At 49.4% G+C, this 25,954-nt stretch overlaps 1 pseudogene across 1 annotated transcript in view; it reads left to right on the top strand.

Annotated features, from left to right (window-relative positions):
- The window catches only part of LOC147700374 (uncharacterized), an 82,044-nt pseudogene that overhangs the window by 1,499 nt on the left and 54,591 nt on the right, over nt 1–25,954 (top strand). The window contains exons 2-4 of the transcript XR_015299410.1: nt 6,232–6,305; nt 17,878–17,956; nt 19,710–19,783. The product of XR_015299410.1 is annotated as an uncharacterized LOC147700374 (transcript). The remainder of the gene's footprint in view (nt 1–6,231; nt 6,306–17,877; nt 17,957–19,709; nt 19,784–25,954) is intronic.

Genomic DNA, 25,954 nt, shown 5'->3' with positions numbered 1-25,954 from the left:
GATGTGTTAGAATGTAGGAAAGATCATAAAGTAATCTATGTAAGCTATTAAGACAGTAGTATATATTTAGTAGTGATGATATGGATATTTATATGTTTTATAACACAGGTTTAGGACCAACTCTTGGGCACCATAGAAGGCCGGGAAAGTCACATGTTGTGGTCTTGAAAAAGATGGTTCAAATGAACTGGCTACCACCGAAACGCGTCGACGCTGTGTTTTCGTGATCTGTGTACTAGCTGGAACCACAGATAAAAAAGGACATACACTCCATTGAGTTCCAGTTATACATCTCTTCTAACACGGATATGTGTTGTCTACGGCTGTCTCGTGTATTTTGGCCATTATGTGTCTATCTCTCGATCTGAGGGGAGAGGATCATCGTGATCTTGTGGGTTGGTACTAAGGTCCCTCAACAATGGTTCCCAGATGTCCTTGCGGCGAGCCTGTGCTGGCATAAGTTCCTAGTAATCCGACAGCTGCCCATGAAAGTACGCCGCATCCTTAAGCCAATCAGCGACTCGTGGTTTCTGGCGGCAACCCCCGCTCATCGCTATCCAACGTTTAGCTAGCAGCAAAAGCATGGACACTAGTTTTCTAGTTGTCGCAGGCGCATTTCTCACATACCCGAGCAACGCTATCAAGGGGGATCGTTCTATATTACACTTCAGCATCTTATCTAATGCATCCAAAAATGGTTTCCCAGTAACATGTAACATCTGGGCAGGAGCAGGACAAATGCAAAAAGCACGCCTCCTGTGCAGGGCAACTCAGACCTCTCACATCCCCACTCATATTACCATTCAGGAGTCCTGTATAATCTATGTAAAAACTTCATGTGAATCAACCGTAGCCTATAGTGAGGGCACAGCTCCTGAGCCTGCCCGCAGCTGTATGCCTACTGGTCCTCTGCTATGGGGAATCCCAACAGTGTCTCCCACTCCTGACGCACCCCAGGGATGTTTATCGGCGCTGTGCACTACATGCCTGTGTATAGTCGGGTAATCATTTTGCCTGGTGATAGGTTAGTTAGGAAGTCTTGTAGTACCTGGAATGTGGGCGGCGCCATCGGGAAAGAAGCAAAGCCAGCATGCAGTGCAGGAGCTGATATTAGGTCATTCTGTCAAGCAACGCCATGCCTCACCCTGCTATCACTCTGTCTGGCTCGATAAATGTTCCCTCTGGGAACGTAGCCCCAATAGTGTGAAGATGAAGCTTCCTAAGTCTCCTACAGGCGCCCATATCCCCCGAGAATGGCAATGTTGTGTGCCGAGGCAGTGGCACGGAGAGGGCACATAACATTTCCAGTTGTGCCTTATGTCACAATCCCTGCCAGGCCCATACTGCGCAGCCCACTGTATCTACCCTAGATCACAGTCTAGTCTGTGGCCTTTAAAGGACCGTGTTCAGCGGCATCAAAGCCGATTGGTCGTGTTCCAGCGCTGTATGCACCATGAATTGCGGTGGGAATATCCAATTAAATCCTAACTGAGCTTGGGCACAATTGTAGTAAAGCTCCATGGCTGGGGCACCCAAACCACCCTGTTCAGAGGGTAGGGTCAGGGTTTCTAAAGACATCCTGGGTTGTTTTTAGGTGCAGGCAAGGGATATTAAGTTCGATCGCAGTCTACGTCTGAAACTAGTGCTTAGGGGGAGCAGGAGGCTAATAAACATAGAGGAACTTGGAGACAACAACCATTTTTGCTATGGCCTGTCATCTTGCCAGGTACCGTAGCAGACCAGACCCTCATCCCATTTGACTTTCCATGAGTTGCACGTAGATATATTGCCAAAGTTTCTCAAAATTACGGCTTAGCCAAAATTCTAGGTATTTCACTGGGCCCTCCGCCCAACAGAGTGGATACTTCGATTGAAACCGATCTGTGCCTGCCGTCAGTAGGGAGATAACTGATTATCCCCCAGTTAATGTTTATTCCCAAAAGGCCGCCTAATCTTGCGATCTCCCTGATCAGGGGGTCTAAGTTTTTGGCCCGGTGTTTTATGTACAGGGTCACGTCCTTCACATGCAAAGAAACCAGTATTACCCGCGAAGCGAATGCCAGGCCTCTGTGCGCATGATGCTGCCTTAGTCGGGCCGCCAGCGGTTACATGGCTATGTTAAAAAGGTGAGACTACGGGCATCCATGCTTCGTGCCCTGAGATACATGGAAAGGGAGGGTATAGTCCTGTTAATCCGAAGCCTCACCATAGGGGAAGAGTACAGGAGAGCGATCAATTCGATGAATTTGGAGCTATCGCCCAATCAAGAAAGGAGTGCGGATAAATATGGCCATTCTAAGGAATCAAATGCCTTAGGGGCATCCTGAAATATCACAGCTGCTTGGAGTGAGGGGTCAATTTCTTGAATTGTTGCAACAAATGTGTGAGATGAGGCCCTTCTGGGAACAAAGACGCACTGGTAAGGACCCAACAGGAGGGGCAGCAGTGGAAGTAGTCTCGCAGTAATGAGTTTTGCGAGGATTTTTTTGTCCAAATTGATCGTCGACAAGCGCCTATAGGAATTGCACTGCGTAAGATTTTTATCCGGTTTTAGAATTGTAATGATAAGCGCTTCACTAAGTGACGGGGGAGGTCTCCCCTCTCCAGAGATTCTTCATAAATGTTTGAAATGTTGCACAAGCAGTGGTGCAAATTCTTTGTAAAAGGAGGCCATCCAGTCTGGGAGCTTTATCCCCTGGTAAGGCGTGGATGACCCTGATCACCTCTTCCTTGGAGAACGGCTCATCCAGAGAGCTGCGGTGGCCGTTCTCGAGCCACAGCAGCTGGATAGAGTAAAAAAATCCACCAAATCCAGGTGGGTAACATTTTGCCTCGCCTCATAAAGTGAGGAATATAAGGATATCATGTCCGCCTGGACAGTGGTCTGACCAATCCCCGTCTCGTTGTCTGAAGTGCGTAATTTGCTGGTGTATTTGCAAGCCCACGGTTTCTTTAATAAGCCGGCTAGTGTCTTGCTCGCTCTCCGTATCTTCTAGCTCATGCCTCCATTCCAAGGTAGTGTGTCTTCTGTATGGCCGCTTCTTCAAACTCACCAATCTTACCCCTAATATCCCCTAGGGTTTCTGACTTGTTGGTGTCAAAGAATTTGTTTGCCAGACCCTGTATCTCCTCTTCTAGGCACTTACGGTCTCCCCGCAGTGAGTGCAGGACCCCCACCTGTTTTGCAATACATTCCCCCGTGAATCACAGACTTAAATGCCTCCTCAAGCATAGTGGGGGAATCAACCACGGGCTTCTTTACTGCAAAGTACTCTACTATTGCTGATCTGATTGCATCTCCGTAAACCTGATCCAGTAGTGCGCCTCACGGAAGTCGCCAGCTTAACACTCTGCTTGGGTAGTCCAGCAGAGTCAGTTCAACAAGTACCAGGGAGTGGTCAGATAAGGTACTAGCTAGATGGGTGACTGTAGAAATCCAGGCAAGTACGTCTCTCTAGGTCAGCCAGAAGTCGATTCTGAACCAACAGGGTCCGGCTGATGATACACATGTACCCTCCTCCATGTTTGCTATTCGACTGTGGCCATATATCTGTCAGTCTGTGGTCTGCTTTGTTTTGTCTGCAGTTGTGCTGTTGCCCTTGGGTGGGGGTGTTGCCCCCTCTTTCCTCCCCAGAATGTCTTCTGAACCTAGGGTATCTGTTGACCCCCAGACCTCTCTGAAGAAGTGCGGGTCATCAACATTGGATCTATATATCGAGATCAGCCTGATTGGGTGTCCCCCCAGCATGCCCGCTAGCATCATGTACTGCCCCTGTGGGTCGCATAAGGCTTTGCGCGTGCACCACAACATTCCTTTTCCGATGAGAACGGCCACCCCCTTGCATAATTAGAATAGCATGGAACGTGTTTCTCCCCATGCCAGCCTGCCTGCAGGTGCACGCAAGTGTTCCTTGTCAAGTGTAGTTCCTGCAAAAAGCAGACGTCTGCTTCATGGTGGGGCAAGTAAGCGGCTACCAGCCTCGTTTTCTGCCTGTCTCTCAATCCTCAGACAATCCAGGGTATTACTTTTAGTCAGGTACTTTTCTCCTCCTGTACACCCATTCGACCAGCAGCTGTCTCTCTCTCTCTCTCTCTCTCTCTGTCTCACTGAGAAGCTCATCGCCAAGCGATAGGAGGAGGCCAGCAGGGTAGTGAGGGAAGGAGGGAATAGCAAAACAACATATTAACCAACTAACTAGTCCCAGAGTACCCACACCCACTACAGCCACCCAACCTGGATGGACCCCTCTTCCCCCCACAACCACAATACGGCCACCTGTGGCCAACTGAAAGACGCAACAGAGGAATCATCTATGAGGGGAAATCACTAGGGGCTCAGCACTTCCCATCGGGTGGAAGCTGGGTGGCTGGAAAAAGTTAACGCAACGGGAAGGAACCCCCAGCTGCTGGTAAGGCAGGCATCCATGCATGGTACATATCATATAATGAAAGAAAAAAAGAAAGGTGGGTAGCTCCATCCCTATGAATGTAGAATAGATGCTCCGCGCGCCCGACCCGGATTCCAGGTCTCGTTGGGTTGGCGTGTCTCAATCTTTTAGTCATTGTAGCTGATGCAGGTATCTTTTCCACTGTCCTTCTCTGTTTTTTTTTACTTTCTTGATTGTCAAGAGAGAGGTGCTGCAGCAGTGACCCCCCTAAGGCTGATTAAATTCAGTCTCTAGGGGCTTTGGAATGAGGCAGTCAGACCCTATGCCACGCGGGTGGTGAGAAACATTAGTCTTGCTGCAGTCCCTCTTCAATGTTTCACAGATGACAGACTGCCCTCTTTTTGTTGTGATGCAGCCTTCATGGCCATCAGAAACATCCAGTAAATGCTTCAGGCGTGTTAGGTAAACACATCAGTGAGCATCTTTTACACTAAATGATGCCTGTAGCACTTGCAGTGACTATATTGATATAAGGCAGTTGTTCTAAAGTGGTATAATTAATCAGTGCCCCCACTCCCCCATGGAAGCTGCAACTGGTTTAATGTTCTAATGAAATTAATGCAGCTCTTTGTGAAATTGTTGTTATCGATGAGCTAAATTGTGCATGTAGTGCTTGCTTATTTCCTGTACTGGCTGGGTGTAGATACATGGTCTCACAATAGTACTTTTTGTGGCAGAAATCTCCCCACCCGAGCCAAACCTTCTTTTTGGGTTTGTATGTTTTGTTTGTTTACTCACTGCATTTCTACTCGTTTTTTTCTTTCTCTTATTTTCAAATTTCACCAGCTACCACTGGTCTGCGAAATTACTCAGGGCTACATGAATCCGAGCTTCAGCCATGGCAGACACCAATAAAGCAATGAATCAGTACTTTGTCCATGCTCCATGGAAGGGACAATCATACACTGCAGAAAGGGAAACTGACAGGTGCTGGCCGATGAGAAGCAAGGAAAGGAATAAACAAAAGATCCTGCAAGCGAAACACAGGAGAAACCGAAAAATGACAAAGAGAAGCAGCTTAAGACATGATGGAGATGCACATGGATAGATGTAGGCCTCAAACACCCCTTCATCACAAATATCAAACACCAATACGTGCCTCCAGACCAAAGCCTAGAGTGCTCTTATCTTAGCATCTCCAGGGGTCTGAGATAAATACAGAGACAGACAGACTAGGCCAGATGCAAAGACAAAGCAAACACAAGGAGATGATGGACTGAGCGCTGAAACTTTTTAGACACTCACTCCCAGGTACTATTAGATCAGAGTTGAATCCATCATCGTTCTTTAGCTCACTTCCCCACCCCACCCCACTTCAAACCCAGCCATATACGGATCAGTCTTGACCCTGTTTCTCATGGGAACAGTCCAGCCCGAACTGCCAAGCCAGGCCTTCCCTGGACCGTAAACAAGCATCCTGGGACCAGTTTCGGGGTAACACCCCTCATCAGCCAGGCTAGCTTAAATCCAGTGGCAAAGTGAGCAAGGGACCACGTCTGGACATACCCTGCCAACCGCAAAGACAGACGGATGTACACATAAACTCACGCAAACACTTACACAAACACACTTTAAAAACACATAGACTGTACATCGAGCAGAGGCTCTTGGGCAAAAAGAAGCTGTTATGTCGGTTTATTTTAGTACTGTAACACAGGCCAACTACAAGCCTCCCTGAGTAATTAATCGTTTTCTTGTTCTCCCTTTATCATATAGGCTCAAATTCTTCAAAAAGTCTGTCAGGATCTCACAGAATCATTTCTTTTATTTTCCTTCGGTTTAGGCCCTGCAGGCTCCTTCCTAGCTTCAGAGACTGAATAGGGCTCGACCTCCAGTGTCCTCAGATTAAAGGAAAAGGTGAGTGTCTTTTTAAGTAGATAAAATAATCTCAACATGATTGGCTAGACATTTCCTCTCAAATTCTCATCTATGGCTGTTCTTCCCAGCTCTATCGTATCCAGCTATGTTCTGCTTTCTATGTACAGTTATATTACTTTTTCTTTATTTACCCCGTCTGTTTTATTCTTCTTCCGCTGTGCTCTCATCCCTTCACACTCTCTTTGCCTGAACCCCCATCACAATTACAAGGCCCTTAGTTAGGCCGTCAAGACTTGCTTCTAAAAGGAAATAAACCCAGAAGATTTTAGGGCTCACCCAGTAAGCAGGATTCTATGCACCATTGTGGAGAAGTGTGGCTCAATGGTTAGAGCGGCAGACCCTGATGCAGAGGTCTGGCCGGGACCAGGGTTTAATACCCACCTCGGCGGGTCTTGAGCTCAATTTCCTTGAACCTGATAATTCTCGCCTCGGTGCCTATTCTAAGCATGGGTCCCACTCTGCAACTCTGAGCAATAGCTTGCTTAATCTCCACAACGGCCCCAACAGCGCTGGATGCCTGGCTTCACCTTGAGGGTGCCCAGGAGTGGACATTTCACAGGGAAAAGCCAGGAAGTGTTCCATAGTGGTATACGGACAGCGCCGGGACACTTCCGTTGGAGGTAGCTGTGCGCTTTACAAATGCTGGCATTTTTTTTACATTGTCGTGGTTCCCCCCCCCCCCCCCCTCCCCCCCCACTCCCTATGTGTCACTCATGGGCTCTGCTTCAGCCTCTATGCCCGTACTCTCCATGACCTCTACCTTCCCGGAACTACCGCTGTCACGCACCTGGTCAGTCAAGGTCCTCCCAAGAACCATGGTGGCACCACAGCATTTCCAGGTGAGTGCCGGCTCCCCTCTGAGTCGTTTGTCTGTATTTTGAGGTCGAACTCTTGTCTGTGTGGTTCTCCTGCCTCCAACCGAGCTCCTTGGCTTTCATGCAGCAGGGTATCCTCCTCTGAGAGTCTACTCCTCGTTGTTGGTCCTCCGCTTCCCAGGTCTTGGGATCAAAGATTGTTAGAATGAGAGAACTTTTATAGACCTTTGCTAGTTTTCTCTCTCCGAGTCTTTTTTCTCTATTGCTCTTTTTATCTTCTATTTTCTCCCTCTTTCCCTGTTTGTCAGTCTTTCTTCTCTTTCTAAGTTTCCCTCAGTATTTCCTTTGCAGATCCTCTGCCACACTACTAGCTGGACTTAATTAAGACCACATGCTGAAAAACAAGCACGTATTCAACCCACAAGCTGAAGGCTAGTTTTGCATTTGTTTTGCTCTTGACACACAAATATTATGAAACAAATATTGCATTAACACTGAGACTGGTGACTACATATTTCAGACCCTGAGCAGACTACAAATGGTTTGCATTGCCTAGATGCATGTACTTTTTTTCCGGCAAGGCTATGCCAAGAGTTATTTGACAACAAATGACTGCACATAGCTAAGAAGCCCTCTGGTGGACTCCCAAGCATTTACCTTTATAAATTACCATATTGTCCTTTATGCAGACACTCCCTCCTTCTCTCTCCTGGATATTGCGGCACGGAGTGGCAAATTGTAAAACACCATAAGTGTGGCAGAAGACTATGTGTTTTGTGGCATTTTACCGGTGCTTTGATGATCCATATCTGGTTGTCCTATGCCCCAGAAACACTGAGTAGCCAGTTATTCCACTTAATGTTTTTGCTTGCCCCCACCTACCCTCCCTCCTTTCTGTGTCAGTGTTTCTTGCAGCCCCACCTCCTCTCCCTCCTTTCTGTGTCAGTGTTGCTTGCAGCCCCACCTACCCTCCCACCTTCTGTTGTCCTTCCTTGTTACTGCCCCCAGTTCTCTGTTATCCATGATAGCCTCCCACCTTATGTTGTCCTTGTTACTACCCCCAGTTCTCTGTTCTCCATGATAGCCTCCCACCATCTGTTGTCCGTGTTGCCCCACTCACTTGTCCACCCCCTTTCCCAAGCATCATATCGTATGTGCTATGTCATTATGTGACCTCAGCGTCATTATGACGAGCCGTTGCCTCCTCCTTTGCCTGTGAGCGCCCTGCCTAGGCCGGGTCTCTGCAATTGCAACACAGCCCACACGTGAAGCATGACTGCAAGCAGTCATCAGGAAGCATTGACCGGTAGGACAACTACACCATTGTCCTGTTCATTTCTACATGTGCAATGCACTGGTGACTTATAGCACTGCTTTGCCATTTCTTTTATCACTCCTCGGGTCCTGCCACCGCCACCCCTACTTCACTGTCTACAGCCCACAATCATTTCAATCTCAAATGTGCAGTCCATTCGGGAGGTTCCAGACCCCATGTAAGAGTGAGGGGTCAGGAGGTCATTGGTGACAGTGGGTATTATTTCCATATATCAGATGGCCCCTTGAACCAGGTACAAATACTGCCCCCTACCCCTCCCCCGCACTGGGCAGCAGCTGACCCCTGGTGCTCTGTAACTCCAATATAAAAGGAGGCAGTGTGCAGGGATTGAAGGATACTGGGCCAGCATCAGCTTGTGTTTTTTTTTTTTTGTAAATTGTTTTTATTGTTGCATCATAGAACATGGGCACAAAGTGGATCATCTGCTGGCGTGGCGTCAACATTCAGCCACGGTCAGCCATGCGCGCAACATTTCTGTATATAAAACTGGTGTAATCAGGTTCTTCCTCCATTAAACCATACAGATCAATCACATATGATTTCAGGCTGGTATACAGTGAACGCGCTCCGTAGGGGGATACGGAGAATAACAGTGGGTGTGTGAATTCCCGCCTCAAGGGCATAGGATCGGGGTCTGTACAGTTCGCACGGCGGCGTTACCAGGTATTGGGGAGACGGAACTGTGGGGGGGAAGCATATAGGCGTTAGCAAGATCATAGTGAAAGAGAACGGGCTTCAGGTGTCGGGAGGCCAGGTGTTCCCCAGTATGCACTCACAGTGAGGTTGGGCGATCGGGAGGTGGGGGTTATCCACTCATGTGGGTAGCAGGACGGGTGACATGGCAGCGGGGCGTTAACGAGGAAGTGTGAAGCGCCGGGATTCGGTGCTAGGATGGTGGCCAACAGTCAAGGACTATGGGCTCTCTCGGATGGGGGAGGGGGTGTAGGTGGGTCTTCTGTGTGCAAGGACTGCCGGAAGCTATGAAGGAGCATGGCCCATTCCATAGAGATGGGATTTTTACGCGCACCTCTAGCCTCCTCTCTAAGGGCATCCTCCTCCGCCACCGCCCACTTACAGACCGCCCCTGTCCATGCCGCTATGGGGGGACCCTCCGGGGACCGCCAGTGCATGGCTATGCACCTTTTCGCCAGCAGCAGCGCTAAGGACACAAAGCGTCTGTGCACCGGTTCTTGCTTAGGGACGTGAAAAATGCCTAGTGCGCTGGATTCCCAGGAGGCTAGTGTTGTGAGGCCTGTGATATCTGTCAGTGTGTCGTGCACCGTTTGCCATGGGGAGTGTAGGTCGGGACAGCTCAAAAACATGTGATGGAAATTTGCGTCGGGGGAGCGACATCTGGGGCATAGGAATTGTGTCGATGGGTAGAACTTTTGCAGGCGTGCCGGGGTGAGGTATGCCCTGTGTAGAATATAGTATTGAATGTTTTTGAAGTGGGCATTCCTGGAGACGCGTTTTGGGGCTTCAAGCGCTCTGGTCCATTCCGAGTCGTGTAGTGCACGACCAATGTCGTCCTCCCATGTGGCTCGTAGGGATGTCAGGGGGTGTGCGAGAGTTCCCGGATCGATTTATACAGCCAGGTGACCAAGTGGCGTCCCACTCCCATATGTAGGATAGTGTGTATTACTGGATGCGTGTCAGGCTCGCCGGCCTGGAGATCGAGCAACTGTCGGTATCGAAGGAATTGACCCGGGGGGAGTTCGTACTCAGCGACCAGTCGGTCGATTGGTTTCAGCTGACCCTCCTCAAAGAGGGACTCCATGTCCGTGATGGCACATTGCGTCCATTCAGTAGCATCGGAGCCGTGAAATAAGAGTCCTGTCTGGGGCAGCCTATCAACGGTAGTAGTGGGGAGTATGGGGGTCTACCTGGGGACATCCGGTGGATCCGCATCATACACTGGCGCGATATTGTGACTTGCAAGGGGTATGTTCGCCGGGGCTTGGTGCCCGGGAGGAGAAGTCGGGTGAGTTCCGGGGTTGTGACTCTGCCAGTTGGAGTAAACGTCTCCTGGGTGTGACGGTCTGCCGTCCAATACGACAGCCATTGGAGCTGCGCCGCCAGGAAATAGGATTCAAAGGAGGGAGCTCCGAGCCCGCCTTGTGTTGTGGGGAGTTGGAGGGTTTTCAGGGCCCCCGTATGTCGGCTGGCGCCCCAAATAAGGGTACCCAGGAGAGAGTTGAGGTCCCAGAAAAAGGACCTGGGCGGCACCACCGGTAAGTTAGTGAAGTGGTAGAGGAGTCGGGGAAGCATCACCATTTTCGCCAGGGCTATCCGCCCTATTGGGGCTAGCGGGAGTTTATTCCAGAAGGTAACAGTCGGGCGTAGGCTAGCGAGTGTTCTACGGTGATTACCCTCAAAGATGTCTGCTGGAGAATGATACAGGCGGACACCAAGGTACCGGGGGGCCTCCGCGGACCATGAGAGTCTATGGGTCCCCAGCTCGACGTCCCGGGGAGGTAGGTTCTGGTGGAAGGGATAAATCGTGGACTTATCCCAATTCTCCTGGAGTCCCGAGGCGTCCGCAAATTCAGTGAGCTCCACCCCTATGGGGGTTAGGTCCGTCTCGATGTCCCGGACGTATATGAGGAGGTCATCTGCGTACATAGAGACGCAATGAGTACCGTCTGCGAGCGGGATGCCCTAATATATTCCTTCCTGGCGTAGTCTAACCGGCAGCGGTTCGACGGCCAGGGCAAATAAAAGAGGTGATAAGGGGCACCCCTGTCTCGTGCCTCGTTGAACCTCAAATGCTGGTGAGATGTGTTTCCCGATCCGTACTCGCGTTGTCAGATCGGTGTACAAAAGGCGTGTGTATGCCATGAGTGTCGGGCCTACGTTGAGGCGACGCAGGACCGAGAAGAGGAATGGCCAGGTGAGAGTGTCGAACACCTTTTCCAGATCCATAATGAGGCAGGCGGCGCGGGGGAATCTGTCTTGTACCTGATCCTGGATATGGAAGACTCGGCGGAGATTTTGTGAGGTGTTCCGCCCCGGAACGAAGCCACATTGGTCCGGGTGGATCAGTGGGCGTATGACCTGGGCATATCTGTCAGCTAGGATCTTCCCGAGAATCTTACAATCTGCTGACGGGAGCGTGATAGGGCGGTACGATCCCATGTGGAGTGGGTCCCTGTGGGGTTTGGGAAAGGTAACAATTACGGATTCTCGTAGTGACTGGGGAGCCTTCCCAGATGAAGGGATGCCTCAAACATCCGAGCCAATCGGGGGACCACCAGGGGCAAAAACGTCTAGTAGTATTCTAGTAGGAAGCCGTCGAGTCCCGGTGCTTTCTTCCGAGACAGGGCTCGCATCGCTTGGGTGATATCTGAGGGAACTATCTTAGCGTCGAGCGTACGCTTATCCGCATCCGATATCGTGAGTAACTTCAGTGGATCTAGGAAGTGATCCACGAATGATGGGGAGCATCGGGTCGGGCTCCGTATACCTGTGCGTAATGGCATTGAAACGCCAGGAGGATCTCGGCTTGAGATCGCACCAGCACACCCTCCGGGTTGATAATATCCGTGATTGGTTTGATTTCGGTGTCCTTCTTCACCATCCAGGCGAGCATCGCTCCCGTTTTGTCCCTGTCCTTGTGAACTCTGGAGGCATAGGCCCTGAAATTGTATTTCCGAAGATCAGCACAGCGGTCTGATAGATTGCCTTTGCCTCGGCCGTGAGTACGGTGTGTTCCTCCGAGTCATCGGTTCGTTTAGTGAGTGCAGCCAAACGCCGCTCCGAGGTGAGGAGTGTCTGTTCCAATGTGCGGCGAGCCCCTACAATTTGTTTAATGCATTCCCCCTGTGCCACTACTTTAAATGCATCCCACTCCACTAGTGCCAACGATGCCGTGTTCGTGTTGTGTGAAAAGTAATCTTGTATGCTGATTTTGTGTGTGTCCCTAAAGACCAGGTCTGATATGCAGTCTCTAGGGCGACACCAAGGGGGGACTGGTGGGTGTGGGGGGCGCCAGGTCAAGCGTAAGATGTGGGCGTCATGATCCGAGAGGATCCGGCCCAGGTAGTCCAACGATGTGACCGTAGGAAGGATTGGTGCGGAGCATAAGAATCTGTCTAGGCGGACCCGAAGGTTGTGAGGTATCGAGTGGAATGAGTAGATGCGGCCCGTGGATGTAAGTGTCGCCATGCGTCAGTAAGCGCCCAGTGTGTGGTCCAAGCTCTAAAGAGTTCCGCTTGTCGAGGGACTGGGGAGTGAGCGGGGGAGGGTGTGATCGGTCCATTGTGGAGTCCAGCGTGCAATTGTAGTCTCCCCCCCAGCACCCATGGGACCGTGGTGAATTGGGCTAAGACTCCTGTGAGGTGGTCCCAGAATTTGTCCTGCTCTGTGTTAGGGGCGTAAATGCTGCCCAGGAGGACCCCTTGTCCGTCTAAAATTCCCTCCAGAAATGCATATCTGCCCTCTTTGTCTACCACCCGCCTGAGCACTCGGAAGGGGGTGCCTGGTCTAACCCAAATTAAGGCGCCGCGCGCAAATGCTGAGTATTGTGTGGCACAAAAGGTCCCCCGCCACTTGGTCTGTAACCGGCCTAGTTCGGTAGCGTTAATATGTGTCTCCTGCCGAAGTGCAATACTGGCTGACATACGCTTAATGTAGGAGTAAACAGAGTAGCGTTTGCTGGGTGTGTGTAGACCCCGTACATTCAGTGTGAGAACGTTAACATCCGACCGTGAGACCGCCATTACTAGGGTGTCATGCTTGTGGGTGAGGTCCCCCTGCAGTTCCCGAGGCCACGAGGGTCTTGTGTTTCGTGTGTGTTCCTGCTCGCCATGCTTCCTTAAATGTAGGGGGGGAACTAACGGGGATAACAACAGGTAGAACCATGGATGGGCAACAGTCCCAATGCTGGGGATATGTCACCGGAGGTGGCATATCCAAACTAGTGTCCCACGAGGGGAGAACTACAACAGAATTCTGTGGGGGTGGCAGCGTGTGTTACGGCCAGGCTTGTGCGCGGATCGGGCTTCTGTAGGAGATATGACTATCGCACGCAAGCGCATATAGTTAACTGGTTATGCAGTCTTGGCTCACAAACATCGTATAGTACATTAGGTAACCAAGAAAAGAGGATACAGCAGCTGTTTTTCCGCCTATCACGAAGAGGTGTCAGGGTGTCCAGCCAGGGTAGCGTCCAGTGTGTGTGTTGCAATGAGGGGGGAAGAGATTGAGCCAAACCCTGACATCGTGCCATCACTGTCCCGGTCTTTCTCAGGTGTGAAGAGGTGCGCTTGGCATTCCAGGTCCGATGCGAGGGGTGATGTATGCAGTTCAGTCACCGCTCGTAGGGCGTCTCGCCTCTCCTGCATGATTTGCATGAGGTCGGGTGATCCCGAGTGGGAGGACGCTTGGCTTTTGGAGGGGCCTGTCTGGGTACGGTTCGTGCCCCCCCTTCTGGATCATCGCGAGTCCTTGTTGTGCGTCCGCTGGGGTCCGGGTTTAGGGATCAGCTGGCAATGAAACTCAGTCCAATCCCGTGCCTCCTCCGCCGTGGTGAAGAATATGGCCTTCCCTTTGTGTAGCACTTTGAGGCGGGCCGGGAACAACAATGAGTATTGGAGATCATTTGCACGGAGGCGTCTTTTAACCTCCAGAAAGGTAGATCGTTGCTGCTGGACTTCTCGGGCATAATCTGGGAATACCACGACCTGTTGGTCCTCCACTTGCAGGGGGCCCACCGTCCGGGCCGCTCGGAGCACTGCATCCCGGTCTTGGAAGTGCAGGAATTAGGCTAGCATGGGACGTGGGGGGAGGCCTGGCTTGGGTTTCCGAGCAGGGACCCTGTGGGCTCTCTCAATAGAGAAGAATGCTGAGCGTTCTGACTCGGGAGGTGAACGATCTGGTCCATGATTCCATGTAGGTCAGAGGGTCCGAGTTCTCAATCCCCTCCGGTAGACCCAGGACGCGGATGTTACACGTCTCGAGCGTCCCTCCAAATCAATCGTGCGTTCGAGAGCCGCCACGCGGCATAGGACCTCCTTAATGTCTGCCTCCTGCGCTTTCATCGTGGGTTGCAGCGTCGTCCAAGTCCCCCAGAAGACCAGGCACCCCGAGGATGGCCGGTGCTCACCCCTCCCCCCTCCGGCGCACGGCGCAGTCTCTATGCCGGAGGTTGGGGTCGAGGGTCACGTGAAAGGGACCCTGGGGGTCCGGGGGTGGTGGCAAGTCGTCTCTGGTGTGGTGCGTGGCCGCCGTAGACTCGGGGGAGCACCTCTGCTCCCAGAATGGGGTTCGTGCTGGTCACGGCACCCGGGTCTCCATGGGCGCCATTTTAAGGACAAGCGCTCGAGTCCGCAGAACCGCCCGTGGTGGCAGGAGTGTCCTGGCCCCTCTGGCCAGTGGACGGTGCGGCTTGTGTCCTTCTATGGGTCCCAAAGGGGGCAGGAGGCCGGCGCCGGGATCCCCGGAGGGGGGGGGGGGGAGAAGACAGGCACTCACCTCCCCCGGTGGAGGTCGCGGTCGTCCGGAGGGCGCAGCGCCACACAGGCTGCGTGTCTGCAGGTGCTCCTCGATCCGCGGCGGTATGCTGGGCCGACTCTGGTGTGAGATCAGGCTCCCAATTGCTCAGGAGCGCCGGTACAGGGAAGCTCCAGGGTGGCGGCCGCCATCTTGCGTGCCGGAGTGCGATCACCGGGGAAGGCTCGCTCCGGGGCACACCTCCAAGGGCTGATCGCACCGCACTCCAGGGATCTCCGCAGTCGTTGGTTGGCCGCCCCTCTGAGGACCTCCGTTCAAGGAGCGGGCTCTAGGTGATGCAGGCATCTATGGAGCGGAGCCGCGCCCGCCATTTTGGGAACTCGGCGCACGGCTCCGGCCGGAGAGGTGTCGGCGGGTGCCGCGTACCAGCAGTCCTCTTGGCTCACCTGGAGGATGCCTCCGTGAGTGGGAGTATCACAGGTGCTTTTGTGGAAGGTTGAGGCTCCCGGCGAACTGGGCAGGATGCTAGCCCGATCGCGGAGCCTCAGCAAAACACAGCCGCCATCGTGGCTTGTCAAGCCACGCCCCCGGCCAGCATCCGCTTGTTAATGAGCTGCCTTACATTATATTTCATGACCTTAAAGCTACCCTTTTAAGCAGTGAGTTACCTTTGGCAGAGACTGTCTCTATTTACTATCAGGAAAGTCTGTTTGTTGTGCTTGATCTCATTAAAATGGAAAACGTTGAGTGTGGTGCTTGCTGGCTTTGAGAAAGGAATGAGGGTTGTAAATTAATTTAGTCCTCTGTTCCTATTAGTTTTGTTTTGCTCAATATCGATTCCACCCAAATGCTTAGATTTAGGAAGAATCAAGGCTCCCCCCTTTTAATTGCTGCAAAGCCCCAGGTATTGCACATCTTCAAGCGTTAGTAGTTGAACTGTAGTTATTGAAGGTTGATGTGCAGATGTCTTTTACGAATAAAATCCTGCAACACCTTGCATTGCCAAAGGATTGGTCACCATTCTGTGGTCTTGAAGTGTTATGTAGGCATATTTTGTTTTACCTTTTGGACCATTCTGTTTTATATTGGAAGAGCAAACTCACAATGAAATACAGTACAATCTTTTTAAAACAGAGCAGATAAAGGCAACACACAGTGAAATCAGATGTGAAAACGCAAGTTCTACAGTACAAGGTGCATTACTAATATATATATATATAAGAATATGTTAATTAGTTCAGTGTTGTATTGGTAATGGACCATTGTGTCATTGGAAATGAATAGTTTGTGACTCGTCACACAAAAGAATTGAAGTGCACACATACACACCCAGAAAAAATAGGAATGTCACATGTAAGGAAAATGAAAACCTGACAGCTATGCTGACCCGGACGGTGCACAGAAACTCCCCTCACAGAGGGACCCTGCTGCTGTGTAGAGCATGGGGTGCAGACAGGCCAGGGCTACAGTGACCTGTGGGATTGAAGTCACTTTTCTGTACTGCCTTTTCTCGGGTCTGTCACCTGTATGTATAGGAGGTCACATGCTTTTCTGCTTCTCTGCAGAGAAACAGAAAATAATATGCATGGCCTTAGAGCTGACCATTGTGCTTTTCAGTACAACCAAGATGATAGGCTTGCCTGGTTTGCTCATATTTAATAGTTTAAATAAAATGCTAGATGCAACCAAATGAAGCCAGCAACAACAACTGGAGGCGGCAGGAGGGCAAACAAAAACAGCAGGAGGTGGCTGTGCAAGCAACAATGGGCAGGCAACGACAACAACAAGAGCAGTGGAAGGACACCTATAAAATAATTAATCAGATTTTTGTCCATGCTCCTTCGAAGGGACAAACAAATGAGAAAGAAAGTGATACTGACAGGCGCTGACCAATGTGATCCACGGAAAGAAACAAACAAAAGATCTCACAAGGGAATCTTGGGCAAAATCTAAAAATTACACAGGGGAGCGGAATAAGACGTGATGGAGATGAGTTCCCATATTTGCATAGGTTACCTAATCGTTGGCTCAGATGTGAAATATTAAAATTAAGAATTGGTATTAATCCATGGACAATAAATGAGAGAATAAAATGGAATTGAAGAAATATGATGGGAAATGTACATGTATGTTGGGTATAAAATGTGGTATCCTGCACATACTAGTGGATTGTTTAAAATTTTTGCCACTGGGAAAATTATTCCTATGTCCAACCTTTGTAAAATATGTAATCATGTGCCGCACCCAAGCCATAGAACGTCTTGTTGAAGTGTGTAATCTCAATATTGCAATAGCTATTGGAAGGTACATGGCCACAGGTAACAACGTTCTATACGGAGAAGTGAGACGAACAATGGCAAGCTATGATGGAAATGAGGAATAATGTGAAGGGGGTGTAGGATCTTAGCTTGATTCTGGCAGAAGAATTTTAGATAGGATAACTTTTACCCACATTTTAAAGCTATTTATCCTGCTATTAAGTAAGTAAAGAAGTGGTGTGATTATAACTCGTATATAATATGGGGAATGTGCAATGAAGTGTTATAAAAAAACTTTTGCTCTTCTTTTTAAGGATTTTCTGTTTTTATAACGATTGATGAAATTATTTATGATATTAGAGTTGTATAAAATGTGATTGTTTTGTGTTGTTTAAAGACCAATATTCTAAATAACCATTATCTTGACTAAATGTAGGACACAAACATCCATTTATCAAAAAAGTGAACCACTATTGCTTGCCTCCAGTCCAAAGCCTAGAGTGCTCTTGTCGTAACAGCCCCAGGGGTCTGAGATAGATGCAGAAACAGATAGACTCAGTCAGATTCAAAGGTAGACAGGCACACACACACACAGAAGCCCACACTCCTAAACAATCTCTCTCTCTCTCTCTCTCTCTCTCTCTCTCTCTCTCTCTCTCTCTTTCTCTCTCTCCATACAATGCATTGAACAGAGGATTGTTCGGCAATAAGAGGGTGTGGAATGTGGCTTGTCTCCTGAGAAGGAATCCAGGTGCTTGGCCATCTGTGCAGGTATTTATCCCCAAAGTTCTTCTTATGCAAAGAGCCAGGTTTTCAGCTCAAGAAGGGAGGAGGAGGTTCTGATGTGTCGAGGGAGGTCATTCCATGTCTTGGGTGCAATGTAGGAGAATGAGCGACCTCCAGTTTTGCTTTTGCGAATTCTGAGAAGTGTGAGAGGGAGGCAGAACATAGGTGTCTGGGTAGTTGGTGAAAGTGTTGTTGGTGTTCTGGTATTCCGGTCCGATGTTGTGTAGGGTTTTGTGTGTGTGAGAAGTCTAAATTAACTGCGCCTGGGAATGGGGAGCCAGTGAAGCGTCCTAATGTTAGGTGTGGTGAGATGTGGGAGCTCAAATAGGAGTCTTGCAGCTGTATTTTGGAGGGTCTGGAGTCTTTGTAGAAGTTGTTGAGAGATTCTGGTGTAGAGTGTTCCAGTAGTCCAGCCTACGGGGGATGAGTGCTTGCGTGACGATCCATCTGGGGCCGTATAATGCACTGTGATTGTTTGCGCCTGACGCACCTTTTGAAATGGGCGTCAATCGCAAACAATTACAATGCGCCCTATTATGTTGTATGCGCTGCTCTGGGGGCAGCCGCGACCTCGTGCTGCCCTGGGGGCAGCGCATTCATGTGCAAACACGGAGCAGCTGCTCTGTGTTTTCACAGTGCAGGCGGCACCTGCCTGCACTTTTACACGGGAATAGAGCTCCCCTTGCAAGCGGGTGCAGTCACTGATTGCACATGCCTGCAGGGGGATGTCTGGGGGTCCATGGGCCCCCTTTAGCCACTGCAGAGGGCTGCTGTCAGGAGGCGCACTGACAGTGCGTCCCCTTTAAAATGGCGCACTGTCAGTGACTGGGTGTGAGTGTTTGATTCAGATGCTCCGTCCATCACCACTCCCTTTTGTACCGCTGTCAGTGCACCTCCTGAGGGCTCATTTGACTCTGCTCCCGCTTTGGTAATACGGCGCGGACGCAGAGTCAAAGGAATTCCCTCATTTGCATAGGGCAAGCTCCTATGCAAATGAGGAAACACCCTCTGGCGGTAGCGCTGACGCTTTATGTGCGCCAGCGCAATCGGTATTATAGAAGGGGACACACAAGCGTCTGCACCACCTTCTATAATACCAAAGTGCCCCGGGGTCGCGCAAAGCGGGCGCAAACGCCCGTTGCACCGCTGGGGCACTAATAATACTCCCATTGTGTTCTGAGGCATCCATTTGAAGATTTTTTCACAACATGAGTAGGAAGTGGAAGCATTAGGTGCGCACTGCATTGACTTGAGCCGCCATGCTGAGTTTATGATCTACGGTGATCCTTGATTACTTGCGTGGTCTGTGGGTGCAGGGTTTGGTCCTATCTTCGATGGCCACCAGGTGGAGTCCATTTGGGAGGTCTTGACGTCAAAGACCAGTACTTCTGTCTTGTCAGAGTTGAGCTGCAGGCAGTTGGTTCGCATCCAGTCTGCTTTCATGGTCATGCAGTTTGAGAAGTTGGTTCTGGCGGTGGTTGTTTTGTCCGTCAGGGAGAAGATGACTTGTGTGTGATTGGAGTAGGAAATGACGAGGATGATGTTGGCGAGTAGTGTCTTGTACATGTTGAAAAGGGTGAGGCTGAGGGACTCTGCATATTAATTTCTCGGTCTCTGTTTTGTTTGTTTAAATACAGTAACCCAGGTCAATTACAAGGCTTTCTGAGTAACTGTTTCTTTAAACTTCTTTAAAAAGTCAGTAAAGATCTCATAGGATTCTTTCTTCTACTCTCCCTAGGATTTGACTCTGCAGACTCCTTCTTAGCTCCAGAGAGCGGCTAGAGCTCCACCTCCAATGTCCCCAGATCAAAGGTAAGTGTCATTTTAACACAGGTCAAATAAATAAAAATCTCGATTATTGGAGAGCCAATGGAGCTATTGCTGTTCTTCCCAACTATATCTTTTCCAGCCTGTTCTGCTTTCTATGGTCTGCCTGAATTTCTTTCTGTTTGTTTCTCCTGTTTTATCCTTTCTTCTATGTTTCTTAGCCCTTCACACTTTCTTACCCATCACAAAAATAAGGCACTTAGTTTGGCCATCAAGACTTGCTTCTAGAAGAAAAGAAACCCAGGAGACTTCAGGGTCATATGCACGATTGTCATGGTTTTGACCCCGGTTGTCCTCCTTGGACTCCGCACCAGCCTCTATGCCTGTACTCTTCCCTACCAGTTCATTCCCCTCTGTCACGCACCTGGTCCTCATCAGAACCATGGTGGGGCCACAGTGTTTCCAGTTGGAGTGCAGACTTCCATCTCTGTCATTTGTCTGTATTTCGAGGTCTACCTCTTTGCTCTGTGGTCCTTCTCCCTCTAACAGAGCTCCTCAGTTTCGATTCCTCTTGGCTGACATATGTGCTGGAGCTCCTCTGTATTCTCTGTGCAGCCGTTTATCCTCCTTCGTGTGTCGACTCCTCGTTGGTGGTCCTCCGCTTCCCAGGTCTGGGGGTCAAAGATTGCAAGCATGAGAGAACCTTTTGTTAGAGGTATATGAGCGGCAGATTGTACACTATGCATTAGATCGCCACCTGCTGTTGGGCTCGGATGATTGCAGGTTGTTGCCTTCTTGGAAGAAGTCTTTGTAGTCACAAGATAGGTGACTCCTCCCTTGGACAATACTGCGCATGGGCATCGGCTCCATCCTTAGATTATTTTTTCCGCCACTGGGTTTGGATGAAAGTTTCTCCGCTCTGGCTAGAAATAGACTTTTCAGCTACTTTGAAGCGCAGAACTTACTCAACCTTCCAATAACTACCTTCGTCATCGACTACAATACTTTTCGACGCCATTGTTTCCGTTCTGGTTATCGAAGTGGGCCGTTAGGCCTATCGACGCCGTGCGGCCTACACCACATGGAAAGAACTCCGTTCAAGAGAGGCCCGGTATGTCAAGCAAGTTTCCACATAGCGACCACCACGAGGTCTGCAACCTCTGCCTATCACCGGAACACGACGAGTCGACCTGCACAGCTTGTGCATCCTTCCGATCGAAGAAAACCATCCGGGATCGGAGAGCACGTCGACACGAAATGAGGGGATCAGCTCCAGTACCGGAAGACATCTTCGACAAAGAGGTTCCCCTCGTTCCCGAAGAAGACTCTCCTGATCTCCAGATCGTATCAGAGGCAGACGACTCAGATGACTCCATTCCATCGGGTCAGCACGTGAGTACTACTGCCCCTGCACCACATATTCTGCCCAAACCGAAGGCAAAGGTCAGCACTCCGCCCAAAGGGCCCAGTCGAGACCGAATACCTGCTTCGAAAGCCCCGCTTTCCAGTCCGTATCCGAAGAGACCAACTAAGCCTTATAGTGCCTCGACACCAAGCAAGCCTCTTCCATCGCCACCAAAAAATAAAGATGCCTCGGCGCCCAAGCCAAAAGATCCTTCAGCACCGAAAACAAACAACCGTTTGGCACCGAAGCCAAAAGACCCTTCGGCACCGAAGCCAAAAGACCCTTCGGCACCGAAGCCAAAAGACCCTTCGGCACCGAAGCCAAAAGACCCTTCGGCACCAAAGCCAAAAGACCCTTCGGCACCGAAGCCAAAAGACCCGTTGGCATCGAAGCCTAAACCAGTACCGGCACCGAAACATAAAGACGTACCGAAACCGAAAGAAGCACCGGCCCGAAGCCATCTACTTCTGCACCTTCGATGCCAAAGAAGTCAAAGCCTGATTCCGAGGTGCCCAAATCCTCGAACATGCCTACAAAGCCGAAAACATCACCTTTGGCACCAAAAACTTTGCCACAGGACGTTATAAAACCTCCCAAGGCTAAAGACACACTGCAACTTTCTCTGGAACCGAAAAAATTGACGCCCAAGAAGGTTGTAGAGCAGGAAGAACTTTTTAGACCAGATCCTCGACAAAAGAAGATCTACATAGACCTCAAAACAGGTCATGTAGGTGCTACACCTCAGAAGAAGTGACCATCAGATGCACCACCCACACCTGTGGTCCCTGCCAAAAAGAAGGACTTGCAACATCTCCTATACACCCTTCCTCTCCTACACCTTTCTTTCCTTCTTCTCCTGATCCTCCTCATATATCACCTCAAATCCCTCCTGCACATTCTCCATTATCATCACATTCCCCACAGCAGAATGATGATGAATACAAGTTGGGTGGAGGGGAGGACATGCAAGACCCTGATTCATACCAGGTAGATGAGGGTGTATGGGATTTTTCAAACCCAAAAAATGTACCTTCATGGGATTTTACAAACCCACAAAATGTGCCTGACATCCCCGAACCTTAGTCATACCCATCAAAGCCTTCCCCTCCAGAAGATACCATTGGTTTTGGGCAGCTGTTAAACAGAGCTGCTGTTTACCATGGAGTCCCTATGCATTCCGATAGCATAAAAGAGGATTTTCTCCTAGATACCTTTAAGCAGTCTCAGCGGTCTGCTCAAATTCTTCCCATGATCAAGGGGGTTATAAAACACGCTCCAGAGGTATTTAAAGACCCTGTATGTTCTAGAGTATTGAACCCTAGAATCGAGAATAAATATAGACCAGCACCCACAGATCCCGTCCACATTAAAGGACATTTGCCACTAGACTCATTAGTTGTGGCCAATGCTAGGAAGAGGGCAAACTCTCAAACTTCTGGCGAAGCACCCCCACCTGACAAAGAATCAAAAGTAATTGACGCGTCAGGTAAGTGAATAGCTGCACAAGCTACAAACATCTGGCGTATTGCAAATACACAAGCCCTCCTCTCTTGTTACGATAGGGCTCATTATGACCAATTATAAAAATTACTTGAGCACCTACCAGATCAGCATAAAGATCAAGCAACTGACCTTATACAGGAAGGCAAGTTAATATCCAATGCCTCAATAAAATGCGCGCTAGATGTCGCAGACACAGCATCTAGAGCTGTAAACACCAGTGTCATACTCGGGAGACATGCTTGGTTACGCATTTCAAGGTTTAAATAGGAAGTGCAAACCACCATCTTAAACCAACCATTTAATCAGAACCAGTTATTCGGCCCAGAAGTAGACACTATGCTGGAAAAAATGAAGAAAGATACGGACATCGCAAAGTCTATGGGAGCTTTCCTTTCGTCGCTCCTCATACAGAGGAGGCTCCAAACAAACTGGAGCAGACACTACCACATCTTTCAAATCCCAAACATCCTCTAATAAGGGATACTTTAGAGGAGGATACAGAGGCAATATTAACAAAGGAAGAGGTTGCGGTAACAATAACAACTGATCCTCTTCCGCCACAAAACAGCGACTTCCGTCTGCTCCCCACACAGCATTCCACTCCTGTAGGGGGCAGATTAACACAGTTCCTACCTGTCTGGATCTCCATTACAACAGACAAGTGGGTAAGACAGACTATCCAACATGGCTACTGCCTAGAACTCACAGCAACCCTTCCACACATACCTCCCAGGCAGCGTCCAATGTCTACAGACCATCTAACTCTGCTTCAACAGGAGGTTCTATCACTTCTACAAAAAGATGCTATTCAGATAGTTCCTTTAGAAGAACAAGGAACAGTGGTTTATTCGCTGTACTTTCTAATTCCCAAAAAGGACGGAACACTAAGGCCAATTCTAGACCTCAGGCCCCTCAACCATTACATACAATCAGATCATTTTCATATGATCACTCTACAACAAGTGCTTCCACTGCTGCAATAAGGCGACTTCCTTACAACACTAGATCTAAAGGACGCCTACTTTCATATCCCCATACATCCTGCCCAAAGAGAGTATCTAAGGTTTGTACTGGAAGGACAGCACTACCAGTTCAAAGTCCTCCCATTTGGAGTGACAACCGCTCCAGGAGTATTCACAAAATGTCTAGCAGTGGTAGCAGCACATCTCAGAAGACAACAAATACATGTCTTCCCTTATCTAGACGACTGGCTCATAAAAGCCAAGTCATTCAATCAGTGTGTCCAACACACACATCAGACAATTCAAACATTGCACGACTTGTAGTTTACAATAAACTACACCAAGTCGCACCTGCATCCTTCGCATGTACATCAGTATCTAGGGGCTACATTAAACACGTCTACAGCTCTAGCGTATCCCAGTCCAGCAAGGATACAGAGCATTCACGCCTTAGTCACATCTTTTCAACACCAACAATCTCTGCAAGCCAGGGTGTTTATGAGCCTAATAGGCACGATTGCATCTTCATAGTACCACACACAAGATTGCAAATGCGCCCATTACAAGAATGCCTAGCACAACAGTGGAACCAAGCTCAAGGTCAACTAACAGACCTGGTGTTGGTAGACAGCCACATGCATCGCTCTCTGCAGTGGTGGAACACCAAAAACTTGACCGAGGGGCGGCCATTCCTCGAGCCTGTTCCACAAGTAGTGCTCACAACAGACGCATCCCTCACAGGGTGGGGACCCCATCTCTAACATCACACAACTCGGGCCAATGGACCAATCAACAAAGACTGCTCCATATCAACCATCTAGAGCTGCTAGCAATATTCTTAGCACTCAAAACTTTTCAACTTCAAGTACAAAACAAAGCTGTCCTAATCCGGACGGACATTATGACAGCCACGTACTATATACAAAAACAGGGGGGACACACTCTCTGCAATTGTCCCAACTTGCACAGAACATTTGGAGATGGGCCATTCCTCAAAACATTTATCTTCTAGCGGAACACCTTCCAGGAGTTCACAATCATATAGCAGATCTGTTAAGTCGGTAGTCACAACAGATTCACGAATGGGAAACACATCCACAAGTTCTTCAGCCATTCTTCAAAAGGTGGGGGCACCCACACATAGATCTTTTTGCCACACACGAAAACGCAAAATGCCCAGCCTTCGCCGCCAGGTTTCCACACCCACTGTCTGAAGGCAATACGATATGGATGAACTGGTCAGGCAGATTTGTGTACACTTTTCCGCCTCTCCCACTCATTCCATTACTAGTGCGCAAGCTCAGACAACAGTCTCTCACACTGATCCTAGTAGCTCCCACATGGGCACGCCAACCGTGGTTCACCACACTACTAGAGGTTTCTTTAGTTCCACATCAAAATCTACGGCTCACACCCTCCCTGTTAACAAAGAACCATGGAGAAATCAGACACCCAGACCCAAACCAACTGAATTTGGCGATCTGGCTCCTGAAGTCTTAGAGTTTGGTTATCTAAACCTACCACCAGACTGTAAGAACATCATTAAAGAGGCCAGGAGACCTACTACCAGAGCGTGTTATGCCTCTAAATGGAAAAGATTTGCCATTTATTGCAACAATATTACAATTGATCCCCTGGATGCTTCCATCCAGAATATCATTTGCTACCTTTTACATTTACAAAGGTCTAATTTGGCATATTCTTCCATACGCCTGCACCTTGCAGCAATTGCAGCCTATTTACAAAACAGGCAACCTCTGTCTCTCCTCAGAGTACCTGCAATCAAAGCATTCATGGAAGGATTAAAAAGAATAATCCCACCCAGATTGCCACCTTCTCCTGTGTGGAACCTCAATCTTGTCCTTACAAGACTCATGGGGCCCCCTTTCGAGCCGCTACATAAATATGAACTGCAATTCCTAACATTAAAAACAGCTTTCCTTGTTGCCATTACTGCTCTCAGAAGAGTAAGTGAGATACAGCAGCTAAGAACCTGCTTTTGTTTGTCTTATTTCTCGCTGTTGCGCTAGCGTCTGGGGTCAGCAGTTGTAACCGCGAGCCAGATTTGCTGTGTGCCTGATTTAGAGGCTGTTTTTAAAATCACTTTCCCCGCATTTTTTCTTAGCATTGTATTTTATTGTGTGTTACCTGCAAAACTTGTTTAACCTCATCAATAGCAATTCCGGTCCCCGTTCCGCCGCGACGTGTGCCGTTTGAGCGGAGGGACAAGGAATGTAGGAGTAGCCAATCGATGTTCTGATTGGCCAGCGTCACACCACGGACATGTCCCCCTCCCCATTTAAAGACCCTCATGGTGCAGACGCGCCGGCGGCTCGCCAAAGGTGC

The sequence above is a fragment of the Lissotriton vulgaris genome, chromosome 8 (genome assembly GCF_964263255.1).
Source record: "Lissotriton vulgaris chromosome 8, aLisVul1.2, whole genome shotgun sequence".
NCBI classification, from domain to species: domain Eukaryota; kingdom Metazoa; phylum Chordata; class Amphibia; order Caudata; family Salamandridae; genus Lissotriton; species Lissotriton vulgaris.
The sequence above is the reverse complement of the archived record's forward strand: the minus strand, read 5'-3'. Positions and strand labels throughout refer to the sequence as shown.